Source organism: Notamacropus eugenii, chromosome 2, assembly GCF_028372415.1.
Source record: "Notamacropus eugenii isolate mMacEug1 chromosome 2, mMacEug1.pri_v2, whole genome shotgun sequence".
NCBI lineage: Eukaryota > Metazoa > Chordata > Mammalia > Diprotodontia > Macropodidae > Notamacropus > Notamacropus eugenii.
In genome coordinates this window covers 59,034,639-59,059,860 of record NC_092873.1, presented here as the reverse complement: position 1 = coordinate 59,059,860, position 25,222 = coordinate 59,034,639, and the positions used below count along the sequence as shown (strand labels likewise).

Here is a 25,222-nt window from a genome sequence, read left to right as displayed (position 1 = left end):
GGGATGACAGAATGTTTGGATAATGGGCTGACATGGTCAGCTTTGGGCTGTTGGTATCACTTTGCCCATCATGTGGCAGATGGGAAGGATGGCACTAGAGGCCACAGGTGTGACAAGTGGTAAAGTCCAAATCAGGCTGGAGGCTGGAGAGGTGGAGAGAAGGGGCTAGATGTCAAGAGAGGCACTGTGAATGCAGAGTCAACAGCATGGCAACCGACTGGACATGGGGGTGTCTGACTGTAAGGCAGTGAATCTGGGAAGGAGCTGGAAGCTGGAGGGCAGAGAGGTCTGGGGAGAGATACAGTGAATTCTGCTGTGGACATGCTAGTCTTGAGATGCCTGTGCAATCCAGAGATGTCCAAGAGGCAGTCAGCTGTTCATTTGGGATTGTAGTTCGGGAGGAGAGATTAGGGATGGAGATATACTTTGGGAGGCATCTGTAAAGAGATGATGGGAAAAATTAGAGACAGAGAAGAGGGTCCAAGACAGAGGTGTGGTCTGGACAGTCAGGTCAGCTGGCTAAGGACACGTCCTGTCTCCTCATCCAGAGACATGATCAAATAGACTGTACTGCAAACACAAAAACACTGGAGCGTCTGCCATCACTGATTCCCATTTCTACATAGGTGGCCCAAATCTGGCATTTGGTGCTGCCGATGTGAGTGTAACAACATCTTTCCAATCTGATTCTCCTTGTCTACTTAGGATGCCACCTTCTCACATTAGGTAAAACAACTGGTTGCAGGGAGGGCATTTTTAGCTTGTCTATGTCATATAAAAAGTTCAACAGACAGTTTCTAAGTAATTAATCATTTTATTGATTATGCTACTGAACGGTTATTTGGTTGTCTCTCCTTAACCAAAGCACCCTCATGGAACCTACTCAACACTTAAATGCCCTTGGAAGAGTGGGTGTTGCTGAGGGTGGAAATCAACTCTGATTGGTTAACAAGTAATGAGAGAATGAATATTATAATGAAAGTTGGGCTTATTCTAATGAGGGCCTGTGGATGTGACTCTGATCACTCAGTCTTGATCAAAGAACTTCTCTATTGGCCCCTACTACTCCATCCAGAGTGATCTAGACAAAACAGGGAATCCACTTCCCCCCAGACCCACTTGACTCAAACACAACAATTCACCTAAACTGGAATTCCTTTTTGATCAGATCTAAGTTTTCCATCTCATTATCAGCCCTGCACTTCAAAGGCTGCCTGAATAACCTACAGGGACTGAAAGACGAAATAGAAAAGGGGGAAAACCTTAGTCCTATTTCAGTAATTTGTTGTTAAGAGAGAAGTAATCGTTTCTCTCATGACCTTCTGACATTGATGGTATAATGGAAAACCCAATCAGCCTGAAGTCAGGAGGCCCAAGTTCATACCCAGGCTATGTAGTTAATGACTGTGGGTGATCTTAGAGTTTCAGGTTCTTCTCCTGCAAAATGGAAAATGAGCTTTTGAAAGAACAGAATGAAAAGTGATTGTGTCTCTTTATTAACTTATATATAGTGTATCAAAATGTTTTTGTGAGTTCTTTAATAACTGAATTGCACATAGGTAATGTTTATTCCTTTAGATTTTATTAAACTTTAATATTAACATGTATTTAATTATTTACCCTTATAAAATGTAACAGGTGATCAATAATTGCTAAAAGTCTGTTCACTTTAACATTAGCTAAATAAAGTAAAAGTATCTGTCCAAGACATATGCTGCACACATGCATGCTACAAGCTGTCCATACAACAGCCTGTCATGGTCTAGACAACATCATTCTTCAGCCTCAATCTCTCCGGTGTAGTTGGGCCAAAAGTCTTTAGGGTGATGTTGGATCTCATTGAGGAGCCTAAGTCAGGTGGATGCCTGGGTACCCAGATGACCTTAGCCCCTGTGGGAAATCCCTCCTCCTCAATCAAACAGCACTTACTGAAATCTTCCTGGATGCCAGGCACTGGGCTAGGGGTCAGAAATACAAAGACAAAAATGAACCACTTTCTTTCCACAAATGAAAAGTGACCAGACCTTTGATTCATGGACAATTGTATGGAAAACTTATACCAAATAACTAAGTAATTTTAGGGAGGCAGACACTGTGAGGGGAGGGAGGAGAGCTGAGTATGGTAGGCAAAGGTCAGGAGTGAAAGCATTCCAGGTCAGAAAGATTAAAATTGGTGTCAAGGTTCTTTCCTTCATTCACTTCCCACTTTTTGGCATTAATAATTTGTTCAAATAGGTCAAGTTGGACCCACTTTCATTGCATCCCCTAACTTTTTCTCATCTTTATGCTTTCTTGTAGCTCTGTATAAATTTTAATCTTTACCCTAACAAAGTCTATTCCTTGTGGATTAAAATACAATTTCACTTGTTGGTCATTTCACCCATGCTCACCATCCCCAGGGACTGCCTGCCCTCCGATTCTTGGAGCAGAGGGAAGCTTTGTGGTGGACATGGCTGAGGCTTTTGGCTACAGTGTCTTCGAACTCTCAGATTCATCCCTCTTGCACAGTATTTTCCAGCCTGCTTTCCCTTGACTTTGCTTATATCCACCTTCCTGTTGATTTAATTTGCAGGGTCTTATCAAGTTTTTCATAGGATTTCTCACTCTCTCTCTCTCTCTCTCTCTCTCTCCCTCCCTCCCTCCCTCCCTCTCTCCCTCCCTCCCTCCGTTTCTCCCTCCGCCTCCCTCCCTCTCTCCCTCCCTCCCTCCCTCCCTCTCTCTCTCTCTCTCTCTCTCTCTCTCTCTCTCTCTCTCTCTCTCTCTCTCTCCATCCTCTACAACGGAAGACAGTATAGACGCTGAACTTATTTTCAAGGGGGTCTTTCTGCAGAAACTTCTATTGCATATAGCTCCATGAGGTGAAGCAACATCCTACAGAGTCACATGTCTTGTTGCCTTGGGATGTACCATGGCTTCTTCTCTGCCTCTCTGAGAAGAGCCTGGGCCATCCATTTCCATCTCCGGCTGTCACCTGGTTCAAGTTCATTTATGCCAAGAATATCCCAACTGCACCAATTCACTTCCCCCAGGAGCATGTACTGGATCACAGTTCAGAAGACCAGGCTTGTCTACTGCGTGCGTCCAAAGCTAAGTTCATGTTGAGAGATGGTCTAAACCCCTGGTGCTTCTCAGTTCTTTCTTCCCCAATTTCTACTCCTGGTAGGTCTAGAGTGGAGGGGTACTCACCAAGGCTGAGAGGCACTTTTGTTTTTCTCTAGGTCATTGGCTGCCAGCTCCACAGATGACACTGACTCCTGGTCTCAGCAGATAGAGAAGAGCTGGCCTCGTCCTGGCAGCGCCTTCCAGTGCCTTGTCTGAGCTGCTGTGGGCCTCCTGAGGAGGGCTGTCTTGGTAAGCCAGCTCCTAGAATACTGAAGATGCTTTCCAGATGTTTGTGGAATTGACAAGTAAGGTGTCACCATGTAGCAGGGAAATTGACTTTGGAAGCTTTTCTCCTGCATGATGAAACTTGTGAAAGTTGCTTTGCTCCAATGAGAAATGTGTAATCCTGGCAAACAGGCTGCTTGCTTTCCAAAACCTAGTCTAGAGAACTACAGAGATATTCATCCCTGGTAGTCTGTCTGAGAAAAAGTCCACAGATAATATTTTAAATAGTCATTAAAAGCAAGTTTAAAGAGATAAAAAAATTCTTAATAAATTAAAGCCTTGTCTATATTCTCACAGTGCCATTGTACAGTGCTCAAACTTTATCTGTTTTAACTTGCCAGGACTTTTCCTGACATGGTCATAGCACCTGGGACTCTTTTATCTGGATCTTCACAGTATGATGCACCATGCAGGCAGGTCATGATTCAATTAGGAATAGTTTTCTTAGTTTTGATTTCTTTCTTACCAAAATGCTACAATCAATGCTTGTTGAGCAGCTGATCATTTGAACAGTCCAACACAATGAGGCATCCCTCCATACCAATTCGAGTGGAAAGCCAAACACTGGAATATCAGAAATGAGCTGATCAAGTGGCCATGGCTGTGGCCAACTCTTCCAGGGGCCAGTGCACACACAAGCAACATGAGTGTCTAAAGGCACAAACAAAATTAGGAGAAGATTCTAGGCACAAACTTTTAGACTGGAAGTTCTGGAAACTGGGGCACAGTAGAAATACCAGTGGATTTAGGTTTGAATTCCTGCTCTTTCCCCCTTTAGCTCTGCAACTGTGGGCAAGTCAAGTATCCTTTCTCAGCCACACATGGGCAATGACTGCCCAGGACCACAGATGAGAAGATGTAGGAAGTACTTTCCAAAATGACTGGTGCACACATCAAGGTCCGTACCTCTGGTCTTAGCTCCAGTTCAGTCCTTCTACCAATTGGTCCTATCCTTTGCACTTAAGCTGTGGCTGGCTTTACACTTTTCCATGGCCCTTCTACATTGCTGTGTACATGGAAGAGGGATTTGTGCACCACAGCCCCCTGTAAAATCCAGGAAGGCACACACCATGTCTTACCAAGCATGGTACTGTTCTCTTTCTGCCAGCCCTGTGTTCTGCCCAAAGCAAGCACTGGGAAGATGGCGCTGCTGGTCTGAAGGTGGTACTGTCTCTACCCTCCTCTCAATTTCTCCCATTGCCCCTCAAAGAGGTCAGGGGAACTGAACTTCCCCATGAGGAAGGAGCCTTCTTGAAACTAAGGTCCCAAACAGTGAGCCCAGAAATTTGTGGCAGTTTCTTGATAAAAAAGAAAGACTGGGAGGGAAAGTGGAGGAGAAAGCACTTAGTGTGGTCAGAAGACCTGGATTTGGGCCCAACCCTGCAATTTACCATCTGTGTGGACTTAGCTGCGTGGAGGCTGAGCCTGCATTTTGTCAATGTAAAATGAGGCTCCACGTTCTCATCTGTGATGATATTTCTACTACTGCCCACCAAAGGCTGTTCTGAGGCTCAAATGAGAGAATGGCAAGAAAGCAGAGCTTTGCCAACCGCACAGGACATATCACCTGCTGGTTCCCAGATTTGTTTCTGGCTTCTCATTAAACTTACTGTTTCCTGCACTAAAAGGGCAGAGTGACCTTCCTACTCTACCACACTCCTAAATCTCCCCAGGACTGTATGATGAGTAATCCTCTTGGGAAGGCAGAGAAAATACCAAGGAGGAGCAGCCAAAAACATGAAGAAAGGGGTTCTGAGGGCAAACTCTGCCCTACCTTCCCATGCTGGTGATGCTGGGTGTGGCTCTCACTCTTTCAGAGTCTCAGTTTTCTAATTTGTAAAACAAAAACCCTCATGCTTCCTCTGTTACAAGGTTGTTGGGAATAAAGGAAAATGCCCCATAAATGTGAGTTATACTGATGAGGATGGTCATTACTACTTGTATTATTATTAATCTGACAATGAGAGGCACCATGGCTTGGTGACACCAGACAAGTGATTTGACCTTTCAATGATTCCCTGGCATCCTGCTAAGCCCAGGTCATAGAAGAGCCCTGACCCCAGGCCCAAAGCAAGCCAAGTAAGCAGATGAAAAGCAAAAGGCTGTTAGCACTTTTGAGATAACAGAGGTATGCCCCTTAAAGTTTATATAATGGAAATTTTTTTAAAAAGTTATCACTAATCAATAATAGAAAAATAAACTTACCACCTTGGAGAAAATGACAAGGAATGTTTTAATAAGTCACCAGTACAATTCTGGGTTTGAAGGTCCAAAGGTCAAAACTGATATAGATCCACCTGAAAGAAAAATGCGAAACTTCAATGAGAATTTTTTCCTTTAACAAGCTTTTATAGGCCCTTGTGTCAGAAAGACTTTCCTCGACATTCTGGGAGATGCCAAACAAAGCAAGGCTTGGCTTCTGCCACTGCCCCAGAAGACTTCAGAAACAACCAAGAAAGGCCAGGAGCTAGAGTGACACAAACCTGGGCCTGGTGGTCCAGACCCATGTTGGTGCTAACCTTTAACCTTTGGGGACCTCAGTTTCCCTACCTGTCCAACCAAAAGGCTGGGCTGCCTGATCCCCATTTAAGGCTTCTTCTAACACCATGACTTGATTCTTTTCAGCTCTACTCTGCGCATTTACAAACAACACAAGCTAGTTTGTGGTGATTGAGCTTAAGCTGTCAATCTCTGGGAGCTATGACAGAATCAACTTTTCTCCATGCTATCCACCAGAAGAGCAAGAGGTGTTATCAAAAGCTCTGCCTCAACCCAGGGGAGCAAGCTCTTTCATTCCCCTCACCCACCAGTTTAGTAACTGTCCAAAAAGGAAAGGTAACAGATGTTCTTGAAGAAGCCACACAAGCTCTGTAGGGATACTGAGATTTACTGAGGAAGAGAGTGATATAGCCAGGTGTGTGCTTCACAAACCACCCTGGAGAGGGCAGCTTGGAGGCCGGGGATCCAGAGACAGGGCCACTGAGAGATGGACCAGATAAAGAGTGGCATCCATGTGAGGGGAGCAAAGGGGATGGGTATGAGAGATCTGATACTGAGAGGGAGGGTAGGTGGGGAAGGAGGCAGGAGGATGTCAATGACTGTTAATGATCAATCACAGCTTTCCTAGGTGTGAAAGTGAAGATTCAAACTGGGTCAAAGGAGGGGGTGACTCTAAGCCAGGAGTCTGCTCTGCGTCCTACCCTGCTTCTTTCCTGAAAAGCAGCCACAAGTAACTTTGTGGCTGTTTCAAACTAGGGAGTTCTCTCTCCAAGCACCAAGGCCTGAATCTCATCTTGGGTTTTGAATGGCCTTTCTGTATTTGGGGCTTCCCCGGTGTCCTCTGGACGGCAGGTTCAGCTTCCAGCCTCTGCTTAAAATCATCCTATTTTCTCTAACAAGTTGGAGTATTCATCCAGGAGAAAACATCTGAATTCTTCCAGGAGTAATTAAAGACGTTTTATGTGGAAACATTTAGCACAATTAACATCAGATTCGAAGACAAGCCACACTGCTTCCTTTTCTAAATCTGCTTGCAACTGCTCCACACAGCAGTTTTTAAAATCCCAGGCCTAAATCCAGATTGTCAGAAGGTGGAGGAAGGACAAAGGGCATGGCACGGTGGAGGCATGCAGGTCATGAAGATGTTCATGGTGGCTTTAACCTGGGGAGATGGCCTGGTTGTCATTAATCTTGTGATCGCCGGATATCAGTAGAATTGGTTGCTTTGGCAATCCTGTGTATTTTATTTTATTAACTTAGAAACATGATTCTGAGAAGAGGTCCCTAGGCTTCCCCAGAACACACTAAGAATCCTGCCAGCCCTGCTCTAGAGAGAAAACAAAAGCAGCTGAGCACACCAAAGCTGCTCCCACCAACACTTGTGGCTCCGGACCTTCCCCTCCTCCATATAACCTTCTGACTGCTCCACACTGAAAAAGAAACAAAGTAGCAGCTTTTTCAGACTCTAATACAGCACTTGGAGGCTGCTGTCCACAAACGAGGCAGAAAGAGGGAAATGAAAGAGATCCCCTTGAAGGTCCTGCCCTGTCATCATCACCACCCAGAATGTTGGCACAGGAACAGCAGCTTGTTCTCAGGTCTCCCGGACACTGCCTTAGTCCCAGGCCAGTCTACTCTAAGCCAATGAGGAGAACGTATTGCAGATTTGAAACCAAAGTGGCTTTGGGGCTCACTGGGAACCAATGCTATTTTCTCCCCTTTCATAACCCAAGGGAAAATAACCCTTTTGTTCATCTCTCTCTCCTCTCAAAGTTCTTAAAAGGACTTTGCCACATATACCATCTGATCTCTCTCAGGCCTATCCAAATGCTCCCTCCCTTTCAAGCCCTACCTGCCAACTTCTAGGATTCAATGACCCTTCCTGAAATTTAAAGGATCTAGCAGAGGAAAGAAAAGGTCCCAAAGAGAAAGACAGTGGAGCAAAACTAGACAATTTTCCTTCTGCCTCAAAACTTAAAATTATAAAAGCAATCCAATTAGTAAGTTTGCAATCCATGTACAAGTAGGCAGTACTTTAAATTTCATATACCTAATGTGATCATTTTATGTCCTAATCAAAGTATACAGAATATTTTCACACTGACAAATTAACAAGGTGAGTTTAGAATTAGATAATCTTGCAGTAAGTCCCACTTCCCCACTAATGCCCAAATAATAGTGAGAACGATAAGAGTAGTAAACATTCATCCCAGGTTTTATGGCTTGGAAAATGCTCTACGCACAGTCCCTCATCGGATTCTCACAACTATCCCAGGACAGAGGGAGGGAGCCATTATGTGGAAGCACTGACCGATGGTCCCTAGACCTGACTGCTACATAAGGGTCCCTTAAATACTCAAAGACAGTCACTGTCTACGCTTAGCATTATCTTCTCCAGGCTAAGCAATGATAATGATGGGAATGGGGAGCCTCAGAAGGTTTTTGAGCAGGAAAGTGACTCAGTCAGATCTGTCTGTACCTGTGGAACATGAGTCTTGGTAGTTGTGAGGAGGGTGGACTGGAGAGAATGAAAACAAGGAGACAAATAAGAAGGCTACAATGGTAGATTAAAGAAGAGGGGCTGATGAGGGCCTGTGTCTGTCCTCATATTGTGCCTGGAAAGGGGACAGATCCAAGGGACATAATGATGATAGTGGAACTGCCTGGAGGAGGGGAAGGAGAAGGCAAGCCTAGGACATCTCTGGAGTTATGGAACCTCAGCAGACTTGGAGATGGAGACAGAAGCCTGCTGTGGACAGGCTGGATGTGAGGTGCTTGCAGGAACCCTACAGGCAGCTGCGGGTGTGTGACCAGCAACTGGCAGCAGCAGGAGAAGGAGGCTGAACCCACAGAAACTGACAGAATCCTCAGGAGACATTACCAAGAAGCCTCTAGAAGCTGCTCAGACCTCTGCCGCCATTAAGATCTTTGGTGCTAATGCCACCAGGCAGGTCCTATCAACATAGGGTTGGTTCTAACCTCCCAACAGGAGTTTTATTTTTTTCAACAGAGAGGTATCTTATGAGTACCCACTGACCAAGACCATCTTATTTTGAGGAAAAGTCTTTTCCAAATAGAAGGTAAAGCAGCTATGACAAACCATAATGAAAATGTGTTCATTCCAAGTAACATACATTTGGGCTGAAACAGTCTACTTTGGACTAACTTGAGTTACTGTCTAGGACTCTATAAGAAGATATCAAAGGCGGTATCACCTGCTATTAAAAAAGCAAACAGATGTCAAAACCAAGATCTGATCAAAATATTCACAGCAGCATTCTTTGTGGTGGCAAAGAACTGGAAATAATGTGGGTCTCATCAATTGGGGAATGCATAAAAAATAAAAACAACCCATCTTACAGAATGGAAGGGAATATTAGTGTGCCATTAGAAATGGCTGAGGAGCTTAGAGTAACGGGGATGAGTTTGTATAAAATGTGTGGTAAAATAAGGAGAACCAAGACAGTCAAACAAGATAAATGAGGAAAGAGTGCTGGGCAAGTCAGCCCCTAGAAGGGCTTAAGAGAGATGGGGCCTCTCAGAGAAGGAGGCTGCCAACTTTGCCCAGGCCCTGGGACTGCATCCAGTTAGTTTGGGTTTTGTCTCAAGGGGGCAATGGGGTGGGGGGAGGGCAGGGGAGGCTCCTACTCCACAGAAAAATCCTGATGAAATTACCCAAGGCATCAATAAAATACTTCTATTTTCTGAAGAGTGAGTAAGCAAGAGTAACATTCTAGAGCTGCTTAAATGGGTGGGCCCCCCCCCCCATCTCAGTAGCTCTCCCTCCAACTCCCATCTCTTCTTGTCTCTTCTACAGGAGGTGGTGGTCAGGGGAGGAGGAAGGCCTCCAGGCACTATGCAGGAGCCTGGATATGGGGCCAGGCCAAGCTGCGATCAGAGGAAGAGTACATAAAGCACGGAGCAGGAGGCCTTCTGCACCCCATGGAAATAAACAAACAGAGCCTCCCCATGGCAACCCGCAACAGGCGTAACCAAGAAAACTCTCAACACCCCTGAACCCAAGCAGCCAGGGGAGCAGCCAGGGGCGGCCAGGGAAAGCGGGGTCTGCGCATGCTCTGTTCCCAGGCTCCCCGGCGCCAGGGCAGCCTTCACAGACAATGCTGGGGCTCTGCACCCAAGCAGTTAGGGAGCCCGCTAACCAGCCTTCCTAGCGCAGCCCCCTTACTGTGGGGATGGTGGGGGGATCTGGCATGGGGCCTGGTTCTCCTGTAACTGGAGGAGGCTGCACTAAATGAGCCTGCAGGCATCTTGGCCTCCCAGGCTTCTGTTGCTGAGGCCAGCATCTTCTATGTATAGTCACTAGTCCACTGCTCCCCAGTAAGAAGACCTCCCTAAGGGCAACAAGAACCTGGGGGAGAGGGGGTTGCCTTTCCTTCTGTCCTTGGACTGAGCTCAGTGCTGGACACACAGTAGGCACCTAATAAATCCCTGTAGACCAGAGATGACTAAGTGATGAGATAGGGGATGAGCACAGGGCCAGGAGGCCCCTGGATTGCAATGATTTTGAGGGCTGTAAAAACGGTCTTCTCACTTCTCTTTGGGTTATTCCAGTTGCTCTCTACATGCCGACCCATAACAGCCCACCCAGACTGCCCATTTCTAATGTGTTGTGGGCTTAGGACCCAGAGAAGCAAGCTGTTCCAGTACTGGAGGGCAGGGTCTGCAGGGTCCGATTTGGGGACCCCTCCCTCGGTGTGGGGAGTAGTGGTCTAAGAGCTTGTAAGGGGGACCATTCTGGGGAACTGGGGGGTACTGCAGCCTTGGGGGAAGCCAGTCAGCACAAGCACCCTGGGCATCCTCTGACCAACCCATTGGGTAGGAGGCATGACTGTGGTGCCACCTAATGGCCAAATCTCGCAGTGCACAGATCAGTTCACACACCCAGGCCCTCCCTGTGGGGCAGGCCTGAGACCAGAGTTGGGGGGAGGGTGCTGTTGCTCCTGCAGCCCCTTCAGGAACGTCTAGAACCACCAGTTTGTCCTCAGGTAGCCACCCTCCCACCCCCATCAGTCACACATAAAAAAAGGAAAAGGCATCTCTGCTGTCAGGAAAGTGACATTCTGCTGCAAAGAAATGGTGTGTGTGTGTGTGTGTGTGTATGTGAATGTGTATACATATACATGCAGGCAAGAAAATTCAAGGAGGAAACTGTATTATGTTCATGTGTGTACACGTATGAATACACACAGAGAAAGACTCACAAAATAACCCGAGAAGGAAATGGTGCATGCATGTGTGTTCATGTATGTACACATACTTATATGCACAAGATAGTCTGAGGGGGAAATGGTGTGTGCATGTATGTACACATACATATACATGCATGAAAACTTGAGGAGGAACACACAAAATAAGCTGAGAAAATGGTATGTGCACATGTGCTTGTGTGTGTATAGACACATGCACACAGGATGATCTGAGGAAATGGTGTGTGTGTATATATACACACACATACAGAAACCTAAATGCAAGCACAAGATGATCTGAGGAGGAAATGGTATGCATACATGTGCCTGAGTGTGCATACAATATATATGCATACATGCATGCAAGATAATCTGAGGAGGAAATGGTATGTATGTTCACATGTGCATACATAAACTTAGACACAAGATCATCTGAGGAAGAAGAGGGTCCGATAGCTACAGAATGCTGAAAACTTCTCCAATCAGAGGTGACTGATCCTAGAGGGAAGCTAAGGAAGTGGAAAGGTCAAGGGGCCCAGGGAGGGACAGAGCACATTCTAGGTGGCCCTTGGGTTCTGGGGCATTTTGCAGAAGCTGCCTCCAGAACCCATAGGGAGGATCTGAGGCCCTCTGGAGGGGCAGAGTTCTGTAAGAGGTCCCCTTTTGCCCACTGGGGAGGGGAAATCTACATCGGCATCTTAAGCTCACCCCAAAAAGAATTCAGTCCTGTGGGCACCTTCCAGAAGAAGGCCCTTGTACTAGCTCTGCCCTTCATGCAGGCAGGCAGCAAGCAATGAGGAGTCATGGCTGAACAGGCAGGAGGTACCGTATGGGGCATAGGCAGGCAGACAGAAGATGAGATTTTGGGGTCAGAGAATGGGGAGTGGGTCAGTTTGGCAGGAAAGACAGAGAGTGTTAAGGGAAACATGATGAAATAAATGGGAAGAGAAGCAGGAGTCGGTCAGATTACCTGTCAAAACTGCACATAAGAGAAGAATTAAACCAGTTCAGAGTCAAGAAACCACTTCCAGCGAATGAACTGCTTGCCATGGCACTGCCCTTGGCAAAGTCCATTCTGTTCCTCAGGAAGCTCCTCCAAGCACTTCCTGGGCCACAAGTCTTCATTCCAAGGAGGTGAAGTTTCTAGATGGACTGACTGGTTGCCGATCAGTGAGGTGAACATTACTGTTCTTAGCAGTCTGCTGTGTCAGTTGCGGGGGGGGGGGACATCTTCAACAAGAAATCACTCTAAGAACAGTCATTTTGCCAGAATCTATCAACTTAATTAAACTTAATAAATTTAGGCCACCCAATGATCTTAAGATATGGCCACACAAATGCATTCAAGGAAAGTAACACTGGCCATGGGTTTTCAGACCACCAAGAGGCACTGTTCAATGTTCTGTCCACTGAAGAGAGACAAAAGAAACCGGTCAAAGTCAGTGCCCTGAGAGAGTTCCAGAAAGATAATGACCACACCTCCCTATCCAGAGAATTAAAGAACCACTGAACCATTGAGCCCTCTGTTCTGCATACCCTTTCTGGTGTACAAATTGGTGTTTTAAAAGATTCTGTGACTTGGGATCTTAACTAAACTCATAATTCACTTTTACCCACAAAGTTTGGGGTTCCTAGATGGACACCCCAATTTCCAGCCATGAATACATCTCTGGGCCAAAGCAAACAAGCCTACAACACAAGCCCTGAACTCTTTTCTTCATGCCAGAGGGTCTCACCCTCCTCCCTCTGAGCCAGCTTAGTGATCAGGGTCCCCAGGGTTAAATCACATTCACCTCCTGTCTCCCAAACCCAGCTCCAGCTTGGTGTTGCTGGTCAGTTGTGTCTGACTTTTTGTGACCCCATCTGGGGTATCCTTGGCAGAGATACTGGAGTGCTTTGCCATTTCCCTCTCTCTCATTTTACAGATAAGGAAACTGAGGCCAGCAGCTGAAAGGACCTTAAGGAAACAGGTCCAGGATGAATCAGCTCTCAAGATGGTTCTTGCCTGTGTCTGCAAGATACACCTGCTTCTGTCACAGCAACCATGAACCCTGATTTTCACTTTTACCACTGGCCTTCCAAGCTGGCCTGGGTTCTGCCTCCCCAGCCTGTGACTCTGAGCAAGTCACAACCTCCTGGTCCCTTGGTCGTCTTCCCCGAAGGACTAGTCCAACCTCCTCATTTTCTTGAGGCGTGGAGAAGGCAAGTCATGCAGCCTTCGTGGATCCTGGTTCCTTCCTCTTTAAAACGCGGGTGAGTAAAATAACAGTTATACTATGAATTTCGGTTACGCAGTCGGACTGTTAGCGTGTCCGTGCCAATCGATTCCACGGCAAGGGGAGCTTGCATAAGCACCCGAGTGCACCGCTTTCTCTGCCCCCGGGGAGGCGCTGTTTCCACGGACTGAGGCCGTCAGGCTCCGGTTAAGAGCTCCCCTCGCTCCCCGCCCCCCCACGCCGGCCACGTCTGGCGAGCACCTTACACGGGCCTCGTCTCGTCTGATCCTTACCACGAGCCCGGGAAGGCTCAGACCAGGAACGGCCCCGAGGGGCTCCCTGTCCAGGGGCCGGGGGGCTCGCGGCCCGTTCGAACCCAGGGGCTTTCGCCACTCTTCCAAACTGCCGCCAGGCATAGCGGTAGGGAGCATGAGAGAGGTGAGACTCGCACCCAGGTCCCCTGACTCCATACACACACCCCGGACCCCAATCAAACACGTATTAAGCTCCAGCTGTGTGCTGCGCTACGCACAACAGTGATGGCTAGCATTTAAACACAGCGTTATGGCTTGTACATAGATTCTCCTTTGGGTTCACCCCATTTTACACAAGAGGAAACTGAGGCTTAGAGGTTCAATGACTTGCCCAGGGTCGTTGTTCGTCTGGGGCTGTAAGCGAAGGCGGACCTTCCTGACTGCAAGGTCGGACCGCACGGCCTGCCCCCCGGGGGGGCACTCTGCAGGAGGATGGAGGAAGCAACAAGTACGCATCTATCAATCCCGCAGCAAGCACGAATTAAGCGCCTGCTGTGTGCCCGCAGCTGGGAGACAAAGCCTGTCCTCGGGGAGCTGCCAGCCTCCGGGGAGAGGGGAGCCAAGCGTCCCACGTCCGCGCCATCGCCCCCCAAAGCGCTGCACCCGGCGGGAGCTCGCGGGGCGGTGACGTCACCGGGCCAGACTCCCCACTCCATGCCCTCCCCACGGCGCGCCCCTCCCCCCCGACCCTCCAGGCCCCTCTCCCCACCCGCACTCACCGCGGCTCCCCGGGCGGCGGCGGCAGCAGCGCGGCCACAACGCTCCCCAACCCGCTGGCGCAAGAGCAGGAGCCGGGTCCGGGCCGAACGGCGGGAGGCGAGCGGCCAACGCCGAGGCGGAGGCGGAGGCCGAGCTGGGGACCTACAGGACGCGACGCGGCCGCCGCTCGCTAGCGCTACGAGGCCGGGCGGCTGTCACATAGTGGAAAACGTGACCGCACGCGCCGGGCCCGCCCCCCGCGCCCCGGCATTGGAGGCAGCCCCGGCTCATCTGCATAGCGGGGCGGGGGCCTCGGCCGGTGCCGCGAGCCCACTGGCTGAGCCACCTGTCGCTCGTTTTACATAAGACGCACATGGAACACCATGTTCACTCCGACGCGGAGCCCTTCAATGAACGCGCGGGGGACCCCCGGAGCCTCCCAGATGGTTTCTTCCACTTCCGCTCCCTGGGCTGGCTTCATTCAAGAGCCTTCGGCGTTACCGGGGAAGCGGGGAGCGGAGTGGACCAATCCATTCAGGAGTGGGGGGGTGGCAAGGAATGGAGAAGGGAGGGGGAAAGCCGAGGACTAGCGCCCACATACACCCACTGGGGACGCGCCCGGCTCCATTGACGTCAGTGTGACGGAGGCTGCGGTTTGGAAGCAGGTTAGAGCTCGGCGTGGGCTGAGAAGAGGCAGGCAGAGGATTGAGCCGCCTTCGCCAGCGCGGAGCAGGAACCCGCCGGCCTTCCTTCAGATTGACTCCCGGGGGCGGGCGGGGACGGGAGCTCAACCCGACCCTGCCCCCACCCCAGCCCCGACTCGAGAGTTGGGATACATTGTAGCGCTATCCTGTCATTGACCTGGGCGCATCTGCGCATCGTAAGCATATACATAAAGGCATGCACGTACAGACCTTGCGCGATGCGGGACGATAACCTAATAGAGACATACGGAGATTTTTGTGTGCGTTTGTGAGGACGAGAATGTAGACGTATATACATTACATATACTCATCCCACACACTACGTGTATATGCAAGCTAGAATATACACATACATGTTCATGTATACGGTGGATATGTATATACACAAATATGTGCATATACATGCATTTTTGAGTGTTTCAGGCACAGCCCTCTGTGACCCATTTTCTTGGCAGAGATCCTGGAGTGGCTTGCCATTTCCTTCTCCAGCTCATGTTACAGATGAGGAAACTGAGGAAACAGGCTGAAATGACTTGTCCAGGGTCACACAGCTAGTAAGTGTCTGAGGCCGAATTTGAACTCAGGGAAATGAGTCTTCCTGACTCCAGGCACCACTTAGCTGTCCCATGTACCTACATACACGTATACAAATATATGTACATAATGTATGTACAACTATCCCCATCTTGCGGAGGAGGAAGGACACCAAAAGTAGACAGGATTCCAGCCCTGGCCTCCTGACAGCATCTCACTGAGTATATGACCCTACAGACCAGGCACCCAGTTAATAACAATAATTATATATGATATATAATAAGATCACAGATATATAATAAATAATATAGGAAATATAATAATAACAGCAACCCACATTCCTATCAGGAGAGGCAGTGGCCAGGAAGCTGCACTGGGAGCTAGGAAGGCAGGGTTCAAATTCTTCCTTGGCCACATTCTGGTCACGTGACTTTAGGAAAGCCTCACGGTGCTTGAGGCAACTTTTTCAGCTGATGTGTCTATGGGAAGGTGCTTATTTGCCTGAGGAAAGGGAATCTCCTCTCGTCCACTCTTTCCTGAATCATTGAAATCATTGGTTCCATCTCCTTTGACACAACAGCGCTTTTCTCACAGCCTCCTGGCAAGTATGAATATTATGCCCATTTTACAGATGAGGAAACTAAAGCTCACAGACTTGGAGTGACTCACTGGGCTTGCACAAATGGCAATTTAGGTGGCACCCTGATTCTAATATAGCCTCTGTGGACTCCAAGGCAAGGGCTAGGTACACTCCTCTGGGTTCTAGCAGGAAAATGATTTTTTACCGTCTGAGAGCTAAAAGACACCTCAGAAGTCATAAAATCCTAATTAACTATACCTGAAGAAGAATCTCTCTTGCAATGTCCCAAAGTATTCAATTTGATTGACCTATGTTGCCTAAGCACCTACTAAGTGCAAGACATTGTGTTAGGTTCTGTGAATAGAAAGAAAACAAAGCAGTCCAATTAATAGGAGAGGGGGGAGAGAGAGAGAGAGAGAGAGAGAGAGAGAGAGAGAGAGAGAGAGAGAGAAGAGAGAGAGAGAGAGAGAGAGAGAGAGAGAGAGAGAGAGGGAGACAGAAACAGAGACAGAGAGAGAGACAGAGACAGAGAGAAGAAATGGAGGGAGAGAGAGAGAAAGAGAGGAGGGAGAAGGAAGGAGGGAGGAAAAGAGGGAGGGAGAGAGTGATGGGTCCTTGTCCCCCTCCCCCGGCAACTCCCCAGTAGGTCTTCAAGCAGAGTCTGGATAATCATTTTCCCTGATCTTGCCCCACCTCCCAGTTACTAGCATCCCTTCAGTCCCCCTAATGACTTTGCATTTATTTGTATTTCATTATTTACACAGACATTGTTTCTTCCTCCAAGAGAATGTAAGCTCCTCAAGAGCAGGGACTGTGTATCAGTTTGCCTTTATATGCCCAGCTCATCACACACAACCAAGCACACAGTAGGTGCTCAGTAAATGCCTGTGGAATGTAAGAGTGGGATACTTGCCCAGGTGGAGGTTGGAGCAAATGACGTCTGAGGTCCTCTGAGGATCCATCTGGCTCCTTTCAGCTCAGAGCCATTCCCTCCCTAGGATCAGTTAAATAAACCAAGGATCTTCTGCTATATGCAAGACTCCATCAGGAGACCTGAGAAATACAAAGGGGGAGGGGGAGGGGGAGGAATCCCTGATCTTTTTTTTATTAGCCTTTCCTATTCCACCCCCAAGTATGAACATTTCCACATCCCAAGACGCCTATGTGTGAAGCAGGGGATATCTCTGTGGACAGCTTGGAGTTTTTTTAAGTGCTGGCTAAATTCAACATATGAGCTGTGAAGCTCTTCAGTGCTCAGCGCATCCTCTGGTATATAGTAGGTGTTTGACGAATGCTTTTTGACTTGACTTGCTCTGGCCTGTTTTTCCCTCTGAACCTTTTTGTGTTTTGTGTATTTTTAAGAAAACTTCACTGACTTTTCTTGGTATCACTATCATCATTCCCTCTCTCCTCCATCCTCCCTCCAAAACAAACAAACCCTTTCTTGTACCAAATTATCTTAATGCTCATTCACAACAGCCATGCATATTAGCCTGTGTGAAACTATGTGTCTCATCCAACACCACCCTCTGTCTATGGGTGGATGGCTGGCTTCGTCACTGGTCCTCAAGAGCTGTACATTCATTGATCCAAGTTCTGAAGTTGTCTTCCTTTACAGTAGCACTGTTCTTGGAGAAATCACTCTCCTGGTTCTGCTCACTACACTTCACATCAGTTCAGTGAAGACTTCCTTGCTTTCTCTGAATCTGTCATTTCTTATGCTACAAAATATCCTATTACATTTATATGTCCTAATTTGTTCCACTGTTCCCCAACTGAAGGACATACTCTCTTCCTCATTATTTACTACCTCCAAAAAACTGCTGCCATGAATATTTTTGTACCTATGGGCCCTTTTCCTCTTTCTTGAACCTCTTTGGGGTGGTATCCTTGGGTAATCTTTCCTATTTTAAGGGGTTTACATTCTTGATGGGGAAAAATAAGACCAAATATAAGAAAATGATAAAGATTTTGTTTCAGATACAAAGGACTGACCGCCCCAAAGAGGAAGAGATTCCAATGGGCCAGAATGACCCTGGAGACATTCTTCTTGAAGGGCGAGTGGTGAGTCAAAGAAATCAAGCTGGAGAGAAGTAACCAACAGGGACATTGGAATGGACATGGGCCCAAACACAGGTGCTTGAGGATGATCAGAGGCTGACCTGAAGGAAATAGAGTAGACAACAGAACCATTCTGCCTAAGACCAAGTGCCTACTGTGTGCAGGACTCTTTCCTGGGTCGTTAGAGTTGGACATTGAAGGCAAATAGATACTGACCTTCTACCTTCAAGAAGTTAGTAATTAACTTGGAGGGATAAAGCATATCCCAGAATCCGAGAGACTGAGCAGACCATGGAAACCAACTAAGATGATGCCTCCCTGAGTGAGAATCCCCTCTAAACCCTCTTCCCAGTGCTTGTCCAGGTTTTGCTTTATGCGGGTTGTCTCCTCCTATGAGAATGTAACTGTCTTGTATGCTAGTTTTTGTTGCCCCAGTGTCTGGCATATAATAAATTGATTGATTCATTCATTCCTCCAAGACCTCTAGAAAGGAAGAACCTCCCACCTCTCAATACAGCCCCTTTGCTTTTGGACAGCTCCCAGTGTGGGTGCCCATATCTACTTCTCTGCTATTTCAGCCTCCTTCCTCTTGTAGAGAGCCTCTTCCTTCTCTGCTGCCACTGCTCCACCTTCCAGACCAGGGCTCTAGAGCCTATGTCTGGGAGAGGCGAAGTCCCTGGCCTCTGAGCTTCCTTCCCTTTCCCCCCTTCCTTGGCTAGCCTATAACTTGGGAGCTTGACTTTCACCCACTTCCACTTCTCACTCTGAGAATCAGTAAACACTCCAATCCCTGTGCACCCCTGTTCTGCTTCTCCAGTCATCATCCCTGGGACATCTAAGACCAAAACTTCGCCCACCCCTCCTCTATGTGTGGGATGTGAGCTCCTTGAGGACAAGGACTGTCCTGCTTCTGTGACTGTAGCCTCAATGCTCAGTGCTTGGCACTTAATAGTGAGGCAGCTAGGTGGTGCAGTGGATAGAGCACCCCTCCTGGAGTCAGGAGGATCTGGGTTCAAAACTGACCTCAGACTCACTAGCTATGTGACCCTGGGCAAGTCACTTAACCCTAACTGCCTCCCTAAAAAACCTCCAAAACAAAAATGAAAGTAAATTCAGGGTGATTTAAAAGAGTGAAGAGGGATAGGCACCCACTGGTAAGGTAAGGACAGGCCTCAAGTAGGAGGTGAGCCTTGAACTGAGCTTTGAGCGAAGCCAGTCAAGAGGTGGAGGTAAGGAAGCAGTACATTCCAAGCATGGAGGACAGGCAGCCCATGCAAAGACTTGGAGGTGGGACCTGGAATCCAAGGAGGCCAGTGTAACTTGAACAAGATCAATAGCAGTGATAAAGGTGGGACAGCTGCTCCTTTGGTCCTCCTCTTCCAGGTTGCCCAGGCAGGACAATTGGGAGGGAAAGGCCTGGAAGCTTAGGGACTTTGGCATCAATCATCTGATGGCAGGCTGAGCCCCATCTACTAGCCCTAGGCCATTAGCAATCTCTCTGGTATTTCCATGGGAGCTAGGTGCTTTCTGAGGAATTCCTTGGGTTTGCCTCTGAAGACAGAGGCAAATTTAGGCGACTTCCCAACCTCCTTTGGTGTAATGCCTCCAGTATTTGCTCTCCCAACATGCCAGTAGGCTTGTCCCTCCATCCTCTTCCTCCAACACCTACAGTGCTCCACCAGTACCCTGAAGCAGCTGAACCCGTTCACAAACTCAGGCACAGCCTCATTCAGCCTACACCCAAAGGCACTTGTATTACCTACATGGAATGACTTCTTGTTGTGTTTAACCTGGACCTGGAAACGAGGTAAACACAGAGGGCTCTTCCTTCTCCCACTCACTTGTTTCAATCTCTTTCCAACTTGTTTCGGCCATAATTGTCGTTTCAGTCATTCCCTACTCTTTGTGACCCCATTTGGGGTTTTCTTGGCAAAGATACTGGAGTGCTTTGCCATTCTTTACAGATGAGGAAACTGAGGTAAATGGAGTTAAATGACTTGCCTAGGCTCACACAGACAGTAAGTTTCTGAGGCCAGATTTGGACTCATGAAGATGTCTTCCTAACCCCAGACTCAGCACTCTATGCACTGTGCCACCTAACCCTCTCCACTATAATTGTACCTTCTCCATTTCCATGGCTACAATTTTCATTTTCATTTTGATCAGAAGATTTGCAACATGGTAACAGAGCTTATTTCCAGTATTTCTTGTTCCTCTTTTGGTACCAGTTGCAAGAATTTTCATTTCTAATTAGCATAGTGGATAGATTTCTGAATTGGGGGTCAGGGAAATCTGAGTTGAAACGCCTCCTTAGATCGTAGGATCTAAACTTACATTCTGGTCTTCCACTTCCTACTACCTGGGGGACCTTGGGTAAGTCCCTGAAGCATCTCACCACCCACTTAGCCCTCTCTCTCCCCTGGCTGCCTCTAGATCCCAGATTGGGTGTCACCTTCCCATTCCATCTTACCATTTGCCTATTTCTTCTCCTTTCATCTCCCCAGAACAAAGCTCCCTTTCCTGGGCTCCTCTCCCTATATGGGTTGGGTCATTCCCTGAAGGCACAAGGACTGACTCTTTTTATTAATGCAATTAATTACATTAGTATATTGACTATAATTCTTCCCTATCAAGAGGAAAGGGGGCTTCAAAGACTCCTCACAGGCATTTTGTTCAGACTGAATATATTTCTTAAATTTTTTGATATTTTTTGTTTTTACATAACCTTCATTTTGAAATTTTATTTAGACTTTTAAAGAGCAAAAAAATGACTTCTGGGTGAAACACGAAGTATAGAGATGTTGGGGACCAAAGGCCTCTGGCAAAGAGCATGAGAAACAGGGCCCAGTTGAGGTTGTCTCCCCAAATAACCCTGGCCAGTCCTGTATATGACTTCAAGTTGTCCAGTTCACCTTCACCTCCTCTCCTCTCCATCGAAAACAAACAAATAAAACCTTGGGCTTGGAATAAATCAACTATTTTTATTGAGGAGGCATATACATACATACATACATACATATATGTGTATTTACACATATACACACATACACATACCTATATGTGTGTATATACGTATACACTCACACAATTCTATTTCCATTACATATTTATTTAAAATGTGTGTGTCTGTGTATTAAAAAAAAAAGACAAGGAAGAAAGTTGCTTCTAGGCAGTGGGAAAGCCAACTTCTTGAAGGACCAGTCTTCACTATAATCCAATAAAAAAAACCCTAAAATTAAATCTCTACCTATCTGACCTTTTCTGTTACTTTTCCCTGGAGTAACCAAAGCTTTGGTTTACCTTGTAGCTAAGAAACTGTATTTACTGTCCTATGACATAAAAGGATGGCACTTTCTAGCTTCCTGGCTTAAATGACATTCAAAAAATTCTGTACTTAACATGACTGAAAAGAATTCCAGAATGCTGATGAAGGAGATTCAGACACTTGGCTGCATCCCCACGTACACAGACTCAAGATTTCTTTCCATTATTTTTTGCTTCCTCCCCTTCCTCCCCTCCCGCCACCTTTTTTTTGGAGGGGAAGGTTGGTCTTAGTAGCCTTCTCTGGCTCAGAGATGACTCACTTCCATTTAATTCAACAAGCATTTTTTTCTTTCAATTAATTAATTTTAGTTTCCACATTCATTTTTATAAGATTTTGAGTTCCAAATTTTTCCCCTCCCCCTTCCCCAAGATGGCATATAATCTGATTAAGGCTATACACGTACAATCATATTAAACACATTTCCACATTAGTCATGTAGTGAAAAAAGAATCAAAACAAAGGGAAAAAACCACAAGAGAAAAAGAGAGAGAGAGAAAATAGTCTGCTTCGATGTGCATTCAGACTCCATAGTGCCTTCTCTGAATGTGGATAACATTTTCCATCATGAGTCTTTTGGAGTTGTCTTATATGCTTTCATTGCTGAGAAGAGCTAAATCCATCAAAGCTAGTCATCACACAATGTGGCCGTTACTGTGTACAGTGTTCTCCTGGTTCTGCTCACTTCACTCAGTGTCAGTTCATTCAAGTCTTTCTAGGTTTTTCTGGTCTGCCCTATTTGTCATTTCTTATAGCACAATAGTATTCTATTACATTCATATACCACAACTTGTTTAGCCATTCCCCAATGGATAGACTTCCCCTCAATTTCCAATTCTTGGTCACTGCAAAAAGAACTGCTATAACGGTCTTTTTCCCGTTTTTATGATCTCTTTGAGATACAGACCTAGAAGTGGTATTGCTGGATCAAAGGGTATTCACAGTTTTATAGCCCTTTGGGAATATCAACAAGCATTTTATTAAGCAGCCTACTATGTGTCAGGCTTTGCACCAGGCATTTGGGATACTAGGCATACATAAATGGAACAGTCCCTGTCCTCAAGCAGCTTACTCTAGGCTATGGGGGAGTGGGGGGGAGAAAGATATATACAGATAAGTAGAGAAAATAGAAAAACTTCAAAGTAATTATTCTTTTGGGTGTGGGAGATGGAATGCTACCAATTTAGGGGAATCCTATTCAAAGCCTGTGGCCCATGGACCATAGGCCCTAAATGAGTATGAAGGATGGTGTGAATGTTGTCTTTCTATCCGCAAAACAGTACATTGCCCTGTAGGCAGTAGATATTTATTAAATGTTTATTGGATGGGATAAAGGAGCAGATGGGCCAGATATTCACAGCCAGTTCTTCAGTGTGGAGGGTGTTCTCAGTGGACAAAGGGAATTATAGCTATTCATTGGTAAGCTGGTTTTTCAGAATACAAACTTTCATTTCCCATATAAACAACTCCAGGTAACTAGGTCCATCCCCAAGACCCTGTGGAATCCATAATATAATGCAACAAAAGGATCATAGTTTGAGAAAGACCTTGAAGGTGACTTAATCTAACTCTCTCATTTTATAGAGGCTCCCCCTCCACTGCCCCCCCCCCCCCAGGCTGAGCCTTATGTATCCCATGAATCTCTCCAGCCTCCTCCTAGACCTGCCAGGAGTGGAGAAAGAAAGGATAGGGCAGAAGTCTCAGCTTCAGATTCTACCAGGAAAGTCATCCAGTAGGGATGTGAAGCCCTCAAGAATGAAACTCTAAAGACACAAAGAGAATGTTCCAATAAAGAGAGAAAAGGGAGGTGAGGTTGTTTACAGAGGCACTGGGACCAGTTGACTGTGACTCTGTGACCTTTTATTGCACCAGTGATCAAGGGTTTCTACCATGCTGAGAATCACTCTCACTATTAATCAGGGTTTTCTAATTTGGGGTCCATGAACTTGCTTTTAAAAAATATATATGTTTTAATAACTATTTTCCAATATGAATAATTTTTTTGCAATCCTGTATATTTTATGCATTAAAAAACATGAGTCTGAGGAGGGGGGCCATAGGCCTCCCCAAGTGGCCAGAGGATAGCATGACTGAGAGAGAGAGAAAGAGAGAGACAGAGAAAGAGAAAGAGAAAGACGGAGAGATACAGAGACAGAGAGAGAGAGATCAGAATTCCTGTTGTAAATCTTTTTGATTATATGGCTCCCAGAGCGTGCCTGGAGCTGGGCCCCCTCCAGTAACGACAGTGCCCTCCTTCTGCTGACACATTTGCCTCCGCCTTTGCAGACGAGCCCCTGTGTTGACTCAGCGCTGAAATAGTAATAATAAAAATAACTAGCACTTAAATAGCTCTTACCATGTGCCAAGCCTTGTGCTAAGCACTTTACAATTGTCATTTCATTTGATCCTCACAGCAACCCTGCAAGATGGGCACGATTTTTATCCCTGTTCTACAGATGAAGTAACTGAGGCAAACAGCATTTAAGTGACTTGCCTAGAGTTAACCAACTCCTAAGGGTCTAAAGCAGGATTGGCACTCATGTGTTCCTGACTCTGAGTCCAGGATGTGACACCTTGTGTCAGCTCTTTGATCTAAGCCCAAGATCACTGGGTTTGAAGTCTAAGACCCTAGCCGTAGTTTTTCCCATAAGGAGCAGTGTGACCCAGGACAAGGTACTTTTCTGTTCTCTTAGAAAAAGCATTTCCATTTCTCCATTTCCCCTTTTCCCACTCCTTTCCTGAGCCTTTGTAACCTGGCTTCCGGCTCTGGTATGGCCTGGCCAGCTGTCATCTCCAGAGTAGTGCTTCTTCACAGTGGCCTGCTGGCAGCTAGGGGTGGAGTCACTCCAGGGCCCTCTGCTCCTCTCGGTCCCACCCCTTCCCTCTGTGATCTTGCCCAACCCCCTGGGCTCAGACATTCTTTCCATGCCCATGACAGTCCTCACCTCCTGAGCTCCTGAACCTGGAGGCCTGTCTCCTGGCCTCCTTGGTAGAACTGGCTTTCTCACTGTTCCACACCTATACAATTCATCTCCTCTCTCCTTGACCCTCCTCCCCCAGCTTCTCTCTCTCAGCTTCCAGCAAAGCTCACCTTAAGCACTGCCTCCTCCAGGAAGCTGTCTAAAGCACACAGACCCCAAATGCAGCTGGTCAGATCTTCTCCTATACCCAGGAATGTCCCAGACTTTCCTTGTTCTGTCTAGAGTACCACCGTTATCCCAGTCACCCAGATGGGTGGCCTTAACAGCATCCTTGACCTCTCATTTTCTCCCTCCCCTCAATGAATCAATTTTTCATCTTGTGGATTCTTCCTCCTCAACATCTGTCTGTGAGCCCTCTTCTCTCTGCTTGATGACCTATTGAGGTCATCATCCCCTCTCACCTGGAGTCTGCTAATTTTTGCCCCATATCTATTGTCCCTCTTTCTAAACCATCTTTCCCACAGCTGCCAAAGTAAGTTTTCTAGAGCACGAATTTGAGCGTGTGACCCCAGCCTTCTTCAGGAGCATTCTGTGGCTCCCTATATCCTCCCAGTGTGAAATTCCAACTCCAAAGCTTGATATTTAGAGCTCATTATCATCTGGATCCAGAGGGGGCCTCCTAACTCACACTAGCCACTTCCTGCTGGACCAAGCTGATGCTCCTGAATCCCTTCCCTCCAATGGGATTCTGAAGCACCCCCTCCATTCTGCTCAGAAT

At 47.0% G+C, this 25,222-nt stretch overlaps 1 protein-coding gene across 4 annotated transcripts in view; it reads right to left on the bottom strand.

The window, feature by feature from the left end:
- Positions 1-14,560, bottom strand: part of PER2 (period circadian regulator 2) — a 57,038-nt gene extending 42,478 nt beyond the window's left edge. The window contains exons 1-3 of one of the 4 annotated variants that reach the window (XM_072640506.1): positions 14,343-14,545; positions 5,593-5,684; positions 3,187-4,038 (exon numbers count right to left, since the gene is read on the bottom strand). The gene's annotated coding sequence lies outside the window, so the exon portion shown is untranslated. Of the gene's footprint in view, positions 1-3,186; positions 4,039-5,592; positions 5,685-14,342 lie in introns of all 4 variants that reach the window. The other 3 variants (XM_072640507.1, XM_072640505.1, XM_072640508.1) reach the window with 3 other exon arrangements.
- Positions 14,561-25,222: the final 10,662 nt, after the last annotated feature.